General features: G+C 38.6%; 1 protein-coding gene across 1 annotated transcript in view; it reads right to left on the bottom strand.

Moving 5' to 3' along the window:
- Positions 1–14,087, bottom strand: part of Nsmce2 (NSE2 SUMO ligase component of SMC5/6 complex) — a 221,326-nt gene that overhangs the window by 186,460 nt on the left and 20,779 nt on the right. The window lies entirely within an intron of this gene.

Raw genomic sequence — 14,087 nt, 5'->3', positions numbered from 1 at the left:
TAGATGACCTCTAAAGCTAATTTCAAGTCTAATAATGTTGAAAGCTGTGGTTTTACTTATGTTCTCTGATACTGTACATTTACATTCATGTGACATTGTTAAATTACTTGAAGTGTTTTATCTATTTTTCATAATTTAGAAATGGTTTTAATATAGATGCTTCTTAGTAGAACTGACTAGGAGCCCTGCTATCACACAACTTCTCCAACGGAAGAATACAAACATGTATTTTTAGTTGATGAAACACAAAAATGAGAGTTAGATAAACAGTCTCTTTCTCTCTTGGATCTGAAACAATCAGGCTACAGGGAATGAATCCCCTAGAGCTGTGTTCACACTGTCAGCTAACAACAGGCTCTGGAGGTATACTTGCCTGGGTTTTAAATTTGAATCTACCATTTAAGAACCTTTTGTAATCTCAATTTCTAAACTCTTAATTTCTTCTTTTAAAAAAAGATAATATCTTCTTAATACAAATTAGATAACTGCAATTGAGCATTTAGCACAGACCCCAAGATAGAACAAATAATTTTATATTTTTACTAATATTACTTGAAATGTTGGCTTTCTAATCAGGGCATATTAAAAGTAATCTGTAATTCAGTAAGTAGCCACAAAATCAGGGACTGGATTTGTAGAACTGTCAAATGTATCAAAACTGCTTGAAATACTTGCTTCAAGTACAGAATCCTGGGCTCTACTTAAACCCCAGAAGTTTCTAAGGCCGAATGCTGAACACTAAAGCCTAAAAAACTTTTCTATGAGTTTCAAAGAGACAGAATCGCTCTCCCCTCAGGTAAAGTTTCCAAGCACTTTTTAAAAAAATTTTAGAAATAACTGAAGATATTCTGTTGGCACAGACTCCATTGGAAGGATCTAAGATGTTCCTCTATAGGAAAGTTGACAAGTTTGTCTGCAAGTTTCAGAGATGCTAGCGGAAAACAGATGCTTCTGAATCAGAGACATAGGTCTTGATTAATTTTCTCACATCAAGCAGTGATTATCCAGTTTCACTTTGCTGCCCCTATGCTCCAAAGTAAAAGGGCTATTAAAAATACTAACAATAAAAGAGAAAGGGGATTAGGTATGGTAGTACATGCCTATAATCAGGAAACAAAGGAAGGAGGACCAAATTTAAGAGCTGCCCAGGCAAGCTGGTGAGAGAGTCTATCTTTAAAACAAACTAAAAGTTAAAGGGCTAGAGACATGGCTCAAGTGGTAGAGCACTCACTTGGCAAATGCCAGGCCTTGAGTTTGACTCCTCATACTGAAAAGAGAGAGAGAAAAGGAAAGGAGAGAAGGAGAGAAGGAGGGAAGGAGAGAAGAAAGGGAGGAAGGGAGGAAGGGAGGAAGGGAAAGGCTAAAGAATTGCAAAAGAAGGCAAACTATATTTCGGAAAGGCTCCATTTTATAAATAATTTTTAACTCTGTTTATTAGTAGGAAGAATTTTATTTACTCATAAATAATATAGTAAACATTATTCCAGGAACTTTCTTTCGACTAGTCCTAGGAAACCAAATAAACTAGAGGTTGGGGGGAATAGAGAGACAGAGGGAAACACACACACACACACACACACACACACACACACACACAGAGCCAAAATCTCTGTCCAACACTTTTTAATTTGATATCTATGGCAGGAAGATTACTTGAGGCCAGTTCAAAGCCAGCCTAGGAAACATAGTAGCTTCTTGTCACACACAAAATGGGAAAGATCTGACAGATCCAGGCTAGAATATGATAAACTGAGTAGGAATTAAAAATTACTTCTAGTGTCATCTCAAACAAGTTACTTTATTTCTCTGGCCTGTGGGTTCCTCATCTGTCATAGCAATGTATAAATAAAAATGTTTAAGCATCCTTTCAGAGAAAACAAACGGACTACTAAGTTCTATATTTCCACCCATCCTCCAGTGGATACTCCTCAACCTCATTAACTGTCCTGGATCCATAAGCACCCTAGCCCAGACCCTCTTTTCATTTCACACATGCTTTCTATGAAATACATTCATCCCATGGCTTCCTTTGTGTTACCTACTTCCAAATCTGTAACTTAAGCTCAAAAAAAAAACCTGTTTTTATTGGTCACTCCCTTGGGAAGGTATGTCTAAAGCTGAACTTGTTCATCAGTCCTTCAAAACATGTTCCTGCTGTATGCCAGTGGCTCACACCTGTAAACCTAGCTACTCAGGATCATGATTCAAAGAATGAGCAAGAAAGTATATGAGACCAAAAAGCCAGAAGTGTAATTGTGGCTCAAGTAGTAGATCACTAGCCTTGAGCAACAAAGCTCTGGTATAGCAATCTGGTACTGAGTTCAAGCCCAGGACAGGCACAAAAATCCACAAACACCAAAAAGCAGAAACCCATGTTCCTGTCTCTGCTTCCATCTGTGGTATGCAAAACAATGCTTTACCAACCAGATATCCATACTGAAAACCCCAAACTATGTGAGTATTTGATGCTCACTGAAAAGGGGAATAAGAAATGGCAAAACAGAAATAAGACTGCCAATCAGCTAACCTGAGGACAGGGAAGTAACCCAGGATTGTCCCCAGGATCTAATATCCCCAAAACATCTTATAAGTGAAAGAGAAAAGCTGCAGCATCAATATCACATTGATGGCGAACAAGAAAAACTCCACTGAATGAAGAAGAGAGGGCCCATGAATCAAAGAATAAAAGCCAGAGGCGGGGAGTTTAGCCCAGTGGTAGAGTACTTGCCTACCATGCATGAAGACTCCAGTTCAATTTCTCGGTACCATATACGTAGAAAAAAGCTGGAAGTGGTGCTGAGGCACAAGTAGTAGAGCTCTAGCCTTGAGAAAGCCCAAGGACAGTGCTCAAGCCCAGGACTGGCCAAACAAACAAACAAACAAACAAAAAACATACAAGTTCAAAAAGAGTTTCCCCAGAGCCTCCAGAAATATAGCCCTGCTGATACCCTGATTTTAGCCCAGTGAAACCCACCAGATGTTTAAAATTTGTGCTATTTTAAGCCACTTGTTTTGTGGAAACTTGTTTCAGTAGCAATAGCAGAAGTAATATGCCATCTTAGAAAATATTTCTCGTGTCTGGCACACTTTATGGCTTCCAAACATACCTTTGTCCCTTCAGTCCTCAAGTAAATGCTACCCTTTCAGGAAGCATTTTATGTCTTTGTCCATGATTTGAGGCTGGCCCTTTCAGTGCTTTAAATAGCTAGCTACAGTGAAAATGAGACTCTAGGTCTTCTGGCAGTTTCTGCCTCGGCGTTCATCTTAGAACCCAGTGACCATACTGGGAGAAAGCCAAGATACAAGGAGAGGCCATATGATCAGCCTCTGCCCTTAATCACATACACAAGTATGTGTACCTGACCGCAAGCAGGAGCCAGAGGGCGCCTGGCCCCACCCACCTGGAGCAAGCGGGGCATGTCTCAGGACACCATTGGCTGACGGTCGTCCCTATTTGATGACGCGCATGGGACCGCTGGATCTGTATTTAGCTAGCACGCTTTTTGGAATAAATTTAGAGCTGGGCCAAGAGTCATGATCTCCGGGTCTGTGTCATTACTTGTGGGCTCCGCCGCCATCTTACCCCCGCCACGTGGACGTCCGAGAGGGACGCCCATATATATATATATATATATATATATATATATATATATATATATATATATATATATATATTGCTCAATTGCAATCAACCCAAACCATTAAAATAAACCTAGGATAACACATGAAAATCTCTGTTCATATGACAGTTCTGGGCTCTGCTTGTGCTGCACCTGCATTAAGATGTGAGGAACAGACTATGTATATGATTTTATTTGTTCATAAATTTAATGATATGGTTAAGAGTGATAAAGAAAGAAAAGCAAAAACAATATCAGTGGAGTAAAGACGTAAATCTTGTCAAATATACAAGTGAAAATAAATCACTAACCAGTTAAGGAAAAACTGCAAAAAGAAAAGAAAGTACTTCATAGTTGTGGACCTAAAATATATGCTTCCTTGACAACCACCTTGATCTAAAAGTTTCTGAGTATTACAATGACTTGATACAGGGTTCTTGTTCGGTTCTTTAGAGAAGTACAATGTGCATTTTATTTCTCAATTATTACCTAAAGAAATTGGAAATTGGAAGATGAAAAGTAAGTTGCTGATAGCATCACTACCCATTTCAATATTATTAAGTTACAGCCAAGATCCCCAAACGCTCAGTTTAACACAGAAAGCACAAAGATAAGACTTGAGGCAATGTTGTTGCTATTGTTGACAACAGTACTAGAGACAACTCAGGGTGTCCCACTTGCTAGGCATATACTCTACCACTTGAGCCATGCTTCCAGCTCTTTGGTGGGGTTTGTTATTTTCCAGACAGGGACTCACTTCAGTATTTCTACTGTGCTTACCATTGTCACTGAGATGTCATGTGTACACCACTGTACCCAACCACCAGTTAAGATAGAGGCTCATGAACTTTTTTTTTTTTTTTTTGCTCAGGTTAGCCTCTTTTTGCCACAATCTAACTGCCACCCATGCCAACCCCATTTCCCAAGTGGCTAACTTTACAGGCTTTAATCATACATTCAGCTTTTTGTTGTTTTTGATATTTGTGCTTTTTAGACAGATTCTTACTATGTAGCCTAGGCTGGCACTGAACCTGCAATTTTCCTCCTCAAGCCTCCTATTGTACTATCACAAATGGCTTCAGGGTAAATCTTTTCAACATAACAAACTCCAGAACTAAGAAAGAATTCAGACAGGTTCCATTCCAATAGAACAGAACACTAGCAAAAGCTAAAACTTCTATGTAATACATTATATAATCTTCTTTTGTTAACTAGTTTAATCATCTACTTTCATCTATTTCAAAGGGATGCTTTTCTTTTCTACTTCAAAGGAAATCTCATACTAATTTTCTGAAACTAGAACATATTTCTGCTTCTTAAACCGCATCACTTTTGCCTACCAAGGGGATAATGCTCCCCCAATGCACACATGACACAGCTGGCTCTCATTATCATGTACTGCCTTGACTTCAACACACATTCTCAATGCCATTCCCCACCCTCACAATAACACATACACTGTAAGTTTGGCTTGCTATTAATTCCTTTACAACAAAGCGTGAATTTATAAGCGACCAGCCTACCTTAAAGGTAAATTCTTTTTTTTTTTTTTTTTTTTTTGCCAGTCCTGGGCTTGAGCTCAGGGCCTGAGCACTGTCCTTGGATTTTCTCAAGGCTAGAGCTCTACCACTTGAGCCTCAGCACCACTTCCGGCTTTTTTTCTATGTATGTGGTACCGAGGAATCGAACCCAGGTCTTAATGCATGCTAGGCAAGCACTTTAACCACTAGGCCAAGCTCCCGGCCCTCTTAAAGGTAAATTCTATGCAACAAGCTATAAGTTTTTCAAACCAAGAGCAGCCATGAAAAGGACACATGTCTATAATTTACATACAAGAAAAGAAAAAGTCCCAAAGAAGTGAAGTAATTGTTGCAAACTTATGCACCTGGTGAAGAGCAGAACTTGCATTTTAACTCAGGCTGTCTATATTTTGAAAAAAAAAAATACTCAGCCAGAGGTTCCAAAACTCCATCTTTCTCAACTGCAAAGGATCCATACATAACAACAACAACCGACCAATAGAATGTGAAGACTATGTGCCAAGCATAACAAAAACCATTATATGTGTATATAATTTCTCACAACTTTAAATAACACAAAAAAATGTGTGTGGGCACATGGCTAATACTCATGAGAGTAATTAAGTTGCTAGTTTACAATATTCAATTATAAAATGTAATTTACAATGTATATAAAAACTATTTTATATACATTATTCAATTCTCACATCCACCCTAAGTAAGGGCAAAAGTAAAGATGCATGTGGTCATAGAGTATTTACTAACCTAAGTATGTAAGTTACCAGTTAGCAATATTCTCATGAGAAAACCAAAATTAATACCTGACAGAGCTGAGTTTGAACCCAGTGTCTGGATTCTAGACCTGGTTTGAAAGCCCAAGGTTATTCCACCTAGCCAACTACAGGAATACACTCCTTCTTGTCCAAAAAAGGAAAGAAGAAAGAGACTGTGACTCTGGCTTTCCTGCATCTTGAGATAACTGTCATCTTGTGAAGGCAGTCATGCTAAAAGTACAGTCAATCTCCATGTGAATGAATTGCAGGTCCCAGAATCTGCCAGGCACAAGTAAACAATAGTTCTTGGGTTAGACACACTGGCGTTTGTGTAATGAACAAAACTCTAGAAGACTGAGATAATGTCTCCTCCCAGGGAGAAGGCAAAAGGATACAGATAACATCTTCCTTCTGGGCAAAGATCAGGTGGGCTTACAGCTTGTTAAAAAATCCTCAGCTGTGTCATGAGCTGTGACTCTTCAGTAACCTCAGGGCCCTTCTACATCATCCCTTAGGTCTTGGAGCATGGGGGCGGCAGGACAATCACTACTTGATGTGAGAAAACAAATAAAGACCTGTCTCTAATTCAGAAGCCTCCTGCCTGTGCCAGAATTCACAAAACTGGCCTTTGAACTTGTCACCTTTCACATAGAGGACTATCATAGACTGTGGCAGATGAACTTGTCACCTTTCATATACAGGACTATCACAGACTATTCTCAGTTCTTCACAAGTTCTTCACACCTCATCTTTGCTTCCCTCAGAAATACACTCCCCCACTCTACAGGGAACACCTACTCATCTTTAAGGTTATTAACTACTACATGAAATTTTTCCTGCTGATCAATGTTTCTGAAAAAAAGTTGGTCAGTTGTCACAGCACCTCAACAGTTTAATTTCACATGCTTTTTTGCTGTGTTGTGCCAGTTATCAGTTAATTTTCTCTCAGCTCAAAATTACTATTTATTACACATGACACATGGAACTGTGTTAACCAACATGTTACGCTTTCTCAACAGAAGATGCTAGGATGGTACAGGGTAAATGAGACCTCCAACTGATGTTACAGACCTTGATCTACTCAGGGAAGTTCAGAAGGTAAGCTAAATAGATGACAAGGAAGAGAAAATCTGGGAGTATACACGCATACACACACACACACACACACACACACACTCACAAATTGAATAAATGACTTTGGCAAGATCCCAGAATCTAAGATCAATATACAAAATTCAATTGTATTTATATGCATTTGAAATGCACAATGTAAAGATCACTTAAAATAACACCATGTATAACATCAAAAAAGAAATTAAATGTTCAGGAATAGATTTAACAAAAGAGTATAAAATTTATACTCTAAAAGAGACAAAATACTGTTGAAATAAATTAAAGAACATCTTGTGGTCATGGATAGGTAAGATACTATAAAAATGTCAATACTCTCCCAAATTGATCTCTAATTCACACTATTAACCCAGAATTCCAGGCAGTAGGACAATCATTATTTGATGTGAGAAAATAAAGACCTTTGTCTCTAATTCAGAAGCCTTCTGTCTTGTGCTAGAACCTACAAGCTAAACAATACAGAAACTGATTAAGTTGAACCTAAAATACATAGTATATTTCAACAAACTCTTACACTCAAAACATTCTTGAAGAAGTTGGAAAACATACACTTCCTACATACTACATTCAGTTTTTAACTGTTAAAGTAACAGCAAAACACACTATAGTATAAGAATAAATATTCAGGATTCTATCAATGGAATAGAATTAACAGTCAACCTAGGTATCAGTCAACTGATTTCAGTAAGGGGCTAAGGCCCCTTACTGAATGGGAGAATGAAAAGCATTGGGACAATCAGATAATCACAAAACAATGAAATTGGCCAGTGCTGATGAGTCCTGCCTGTAATCCTAGTTACTCAGGAGGCTGAGATCTGAAGATAGTGATTTGAAGCCAGTCTGGGTATGAAAGTCCAAGAGATTCTTATACCCATCTTACTCCAATTAGCCATCAAAAAGCCAGAAGTAGTGCTGTGGCTCCAGTGGTAGAGTGCTAGCCTTGAGCAAAAAAGGTGAAGGGCAGTGTCTACACCCTGAGTTCAAGCTCAGGATCAGCACACACACACACACACACACACAAATTGGATCTTTAACTCAAACCATACAAAAACTCAGAATCAATGTAATTACTAAAACTGTGCAACTTTTAAGTCTGTATGACCTTTGGCTTATCAAAGGATTTTAAGATACGACACAAAAACATGAACAATATGAGCCAGAAGCAGTGGCTCACACCTGTCTGTAATCCTAGCTACTCTGGAGGCTGAAATCTGAGGATCAATGTTCGAAGCCATCCCAGGCAATAAAGACTAAGAGACTCTTATCTCCAATTAATCATTAGAAAACAGCAAGTGGGGCTGTGGCTCAAGGGGCAGGGTGGTAGCCTTGAGCTGAAGAGCTAGCTCAGAGACAGCGCCCAGGCCCAGAGTTCAAGGCCCACGACCAACAAATTAAAAAAAAAAAAAAAACATGAACAATAGGGGCCGGGAACATGGCCTAGTGGTAGAGTGCTTGCCTAGCATAAAGATCTGGTTCAATTCCTTGGTACCACATACACAGAAAAAGCCAGAAGTGGCACTATGACTCAAGTGTTACAGGGCTAATCCTGAGAAAGCCCAAGAACAGTGCTCAGGCCCCAAGTTCAAGCCCATTGGCAAAAAGGAAAAAACATGAACAATAAAAGACAAGTAATTAACACTTTTCCAAAATTATAAATGTCTGTGCTTCAGAGCCAGACATGGTGGAACATGATATAATCCTAATTACTCAGGAGGTAAAGATAGGAGGATCATAGCTCAAGATCATCCAATAAGAAACTATCTGAAAAACAAGAGCAAAAAGGACTTGCCTAACAAAACCTGGTAGACACACAAAATATGGCATGTCCGTATAATGAAATATTATTCAGTCATAAAGAGAAATAATATAGAGTGATAAGCCAAGTGCAGTGGTTCATGCCTGTAATTCTAGCTGTTCAAGAGGCTGAGATCTTAGGATCAAGGTTCAAAGCCGGCCTGGGCACAAAAGGACCTAAGAGTCTTATTTCTAATTAACCTCCAGAAAACAAGAAGTGGGGCTTGGCTCAAGGGTAGGATGGTATCCTTGAGCTGAAGAGCTCAGGGACAATGCTCAGGCCGAGTTCAAGCCCCCTGACCCCCACAAAAAAAAAAAGACTGATAGATGCTACAAAAAAAATGAATGAATCTTAAAAACAGTATGCTAAGTGAAAGATGTCAGTCACCCAAGATAACATATTACAGATAAGAGCTGGCAGCTCCCATCTACAATTATAGGATTCACGCTGAGATATGAGGATCAAGTTTCAAAATCAGGCAAGGCAGAAAATTACTTTAGTGTCATATCTCCAATTAAGTAGTCAAAACAAAAATAGAAACAAAAGATGAAAGTGTAGGTGTATGTGGCTAAAATGGTATAGCAGCAGCCATGAGTAGAAAAGGCTAAACAAGAATATAAGGTCCTGACTTTAAATTCTAGTGTAGGCATATACTCACACAGAAAAGACCACGTATAACTCCATTTATAAGAAATGTCCTAAAGTGGCAATTTTACAGCTATATTACAGCTATAGTAGCTGTAAGTGATTAGCTCTTAGGACAGGAGGGAAGAGAAGATGTAAGGATTGAGATAGCTAAAGGGGGTAGGAATTCTTAGGGATTTCAGGGTTTTGCTTTGCTTTGATCTTTGTTTTTGTTTCTTAATTTTCTTATGAAATATTGTCTAACTACGTAGCTCAGGCTAGCCTTGAACTTCTTGATCTGTCTCGGACTCCTGAGTCCTGGGATGTATCACCATGCCCAGCCAGCGTTTCTGGTTTTAAGTGAAAGGTTGTGATGATGGTTGTGTATATCTATGAATATTCTAAAAAAAAATACTAAACAGTACACTTTCAAAGGGTGAATAATAGACTATGTAAAATATGTCTTAGATTACTTTTAAATTTAGCAACCAAAAAACTAATTTAATTCAGGGAGTGATTAACTCTCTGAAGGAGGGACTACAAAGAAAACTTGGTTACAATGATTAAATCCCCTTAAGTGGTTAAATAAATTTCACTACAGCAAAATGGCATCCCATAATGAAAGCTTCTTTACTTAATGCATCAAACATCATAGTTACACATGCAAAGGTAATGATATAAGCTGACATACACAAGATATGCGCATGTGTGTGCATATGTACACCTGCTAACATTCAACGGCACAACATCACACTTGCCATTCTAGACCTGAATACCATCCTAGTCACTGTGATTTTTTTTAAAACCAAGCCTAATTATGTAACTTGGTCTAGCTGAGAACTTGCCATGTGGCTCTGACAGATCTGGAACTTAATATATAGCCCCAGCTGGCCTCCAACTCTCAAAGGAAGTTAAGGCAAGTCATTTAAACCCTGTGGCTTCACGTTTCTTGCCTGTCAAATGTCTACTTCATTTTTATAAGATTGTTACTGGAAAAAATGATCTAGAATAAGATCTGTAAATCTGTGAAACCTGTTTTATCTTCACTTTTTTTAATTTTTTTTTTATGCCAGTCCTGGGCTCAAGCTCAGGGCCTGAGCACTGTCCTTGGACTTTCTCAAGGCTAGAGCTCTACCTCTTGAGCCTGAGCACCGTCCAGCTTTTTTCTATGTATGTGGTACCAAGGAATCGAACCCAGATCTTCATGCATGCTAGGCAAGCACTCTACCACTAGGCCAAACTCCCGGCCCCTATCTTCACATTTTTGATATAATTTTTATCTGTAGATATGAAGTAGAATAGTACCCAGGCACTGGAGGCTCATACTTGTAATCTTAGCTACTCAAGAGGCTAAGATCTGGAGATCCAGCCTAGCCAGGGAACGCTATGAGACTCTTACCTTGAATTGAAGAACAAAAAGCTAGAAATGAAGCTGTGTCTCAAGTGGTAGAGTGCTAGCTATGAGTAAAAGAAATTCAGGGATAGTGCCCAGGCCCTAAGTTCAAGCTCCAAAACTGGCATATACACACAAAAAAGTTAGTAAATATTGTGTAACTAGCTTCAAAAAGTACAAAGGGCTTTTATACAAGAGTAAATTAAGCATACGACTCAGTACAGACACATCTGAGTAGACGAAACTTACAGTATTTTTCAGTAATCCATGACATGAAAACTTGTCAAGGCTCATATCAAGCTCTAATTAAATTTTACTTTCTACTAGAAACTAATGAATTACTAACACATACATACATAAATTATTACTACCTTCTCCATGCCCTCTTTTTGGGTATCACTTTATATTTTGTTTTTGCAAAATTTCAGCTTTATAGATAGATATGAGATTATCATAAATGATTTTTCCTTCCCTCCCTCTCTGCCTTTCCATTTGCAGTAGTGGGGTTTGAACTCAGTGCCTCAAATCCCCAGTCTCTGTGGTTTTAGTTGTTTTTCAGTTATGATTTCATTTTTGCCAAGGGCAGGCCTCAAACCACAATCCTCCTACCCCTGCTTCCTATGTATCTGAAATTATAGTGAGACAGTGAAGTACTACCATCTCTGGCTAACATTTCCTTTTTTTTTTTTTTTTTTTTTGAGGGGAAACATCTCAAACTAGGAGCCTCCCATCTTTACCTCTTATATAGCTGAGATTACAGGTATGCTCCACTATGCTTGACCGCCATACAATAACTTTTATCTAGACCACAAACCAGTGAACTACAGTGTACTAATGGTTAAATCACATCATTTGTTTATGTACTGTTCATGAATTTTTTTTTGACAGTTCTACCACTTGAACTTGGACTTTCTCAAGGCTAAAGCTCTACCACTTGAGCCACAGCACTTCTGGCTTTTTCTATGTATGTGGTACCAAGGAATCAAACCCAGGTCTTCATGCGTGCTAGGCAACCACACTACCACTAGGCCAAACTCCTGGCCCCCAGGGATTTATTTTATAGAATAAAAAGATAGGTATAACAAAGATTGTACAGAACACAGTGCCAAATATTGGCTGGAAAACAGGACTATACTATGATCTTTTAAGCCCCTACATCTAATGGTGTGAAGGCAGGCTTAGACAAGTCACAGAGGTACTGTATTGTTTGGGTGGATGAATACACAGCAAACAGAGAAACAAAAGAAGTGATCAGTTGGGGTAAGGAATAGAAGAATATCTGTAGAAAAATGATGACAAGGAAGCTTAGCCTTGAAGATGACAAGATAACCTACAAGCACTCCATCAGAGAAAACACATTCCAGGAAGAGGAAGTCATATGAACAAAGACAACAGATTTATATTTTATACACAGTGGCCCTTAGATCCCTCTCAAAGATTGCTACACAGTATAAGAAAAGATGAAACCAGTGACATCATGAACATTCTTGTATGCTATGTTCAACAGAATGTGAGCAGAAGTTAAGAGCTACCATTTTTGGAGAGTAAATGCCAAATGCTTTGGTCATAGGCAAAGAAATGAACAACAGCTCTATAGAAACAATTAATGGTAATTATGATTTATAAAATCCTAGACAAAGTTTAAAAAAAAAAAACCCAGTGAGGAAACTGTAGAAGTTAATCATGAGACTCAGCCCAATGGATTGTCCAAAGTGCTTGTGTAAGGAATTCTCATCTGCAGGCATTATTATGGCAGCAAAGCTGCACTACCTCCAGTGAAAAGAGATGTAGCAATCAGAATGAGAAGACAATTTGTATTATAGGTTACTGTAATTGCAAAGGGAAAAAAGTCACACTCATAAAAGTTGGTAGATTGAGTGTGTGTGTGTGTATGTGTGTGTTAAACTCAAAGCTTGGGCTCTGTCCCTTAGCTTTTTCTGTTCATTGCTGGAGCTACCACTTGGGCCACACCTCCAATTCTGGCTAATGTTTTTTGGGGGGGAGGTGACAAATTGGAGATAAGAGTTTCAGAACTTTCTTGCCCCCATGTGGCTTCAAACAGCTATCCTCAGATCTCAGCCTCCTAAATACAGCTAGGATTATAAGGTGTGAGCCAGCCATGTCCAGATGAATAAATACTTTAAAAAATATTTATTTCTGGGGCCAGGAGTTTGGCCTAGTGGTAGAGTGTTTGCCTAGTATGCACAAGGACCCAGGTTTGATTCCTCGGTACCACATACATAGAAAAAAAGCCAGAAGTGGTGCTGAGGCTCAAGTGGTAGAGATCTAGCCTTGAGAAAGTCCAAGAGGGGGAAAAATTATTTCTGATCAGAAAGAAAAAAATTCCTTTGAGAAACAGTATTCAGCCTTGATCAAACTGTTTTCTTGCTTGTAAAATAGCAGTAATGGTATTCTTTATCCCATGTTATTTTAATAGTTAAATGAGCAAATACATATGACAATCAGAATGACACAAACGCACTGTGAACAGGCGCTCTATTAATAGGTTTAGTGGCTATAACTATTTGTAGGTTGCCTTCTACAAAAGAAGTATGCATACTAAATACAAAATGAAGTTGTTAGGTCATAAAGTAAAAAAGTCATTTATTAATTCTTGTTTAGGACAGACAAACCCACAATTTCTCTGGTGGAACATATCATTCATTATCATGGAGTTCTATGTTTGTATGACACATTTTCTTATATGCTAATTAAATAATTACCTTTTTTGTGTGGGGGTGGGGGGGTCATGGGGTTTGAATTCGGCCTAGGCTCTGACCCTGAGCTCTTCAGTTCAAAGCTACCGCCCTACCCTTGGAGAGAATAGTCTCAGGTCCTTTTGTGCCCAGGCTGGCTTTAAACATAGATCCTCAGATCTCAGCCTCCTGAGTAGCCAGGATTATAGGAGTGAGCCACAGGGCCAGCTTAAATGATTACATTTTGAGGGCATAGACTAATAAGTAACTGGTGATAGATCAACATAATATGCTAACAACTACTTAGTAATAATGAAAATCTAACAAATCCACATGAATGCTGAATCAGTGTTGTACAGTAAAGGGTTCAAAGACCACCCAAAAAAGAAGAAAGCAACATCTTTGTCTTTAAGTAACAGCCATCACTGCTGCCATTACTAGCTAACAGATAGTAAGTTAACTTTGTTAATATTCTCCTTCCTCCATCTACAGAGCACTCTGCCCCTAATTTCTCACTGTGTCTAACTTCTTTCCC

Source organism: Megascapheus bottae, chromosome 9 (assembly GCF_031878675.1).
Source record: "Megascapheus bottae isolate mThoBot1 chromosome 9, mThoBot2.hap1, whole genome shotgun sequence".
In the NCBI taxonomy this organism is placed as follows: Eukaryota; Metazoa; Chordata; class Mammalia; order Rodentia; family Geomyidae; genus Megascapheus; species Megascapheus bottae.
Note: the sequence above shows the minus strand (reverse complement) of the source record. Positions and strands in the feature narration are given on the sequence as shown.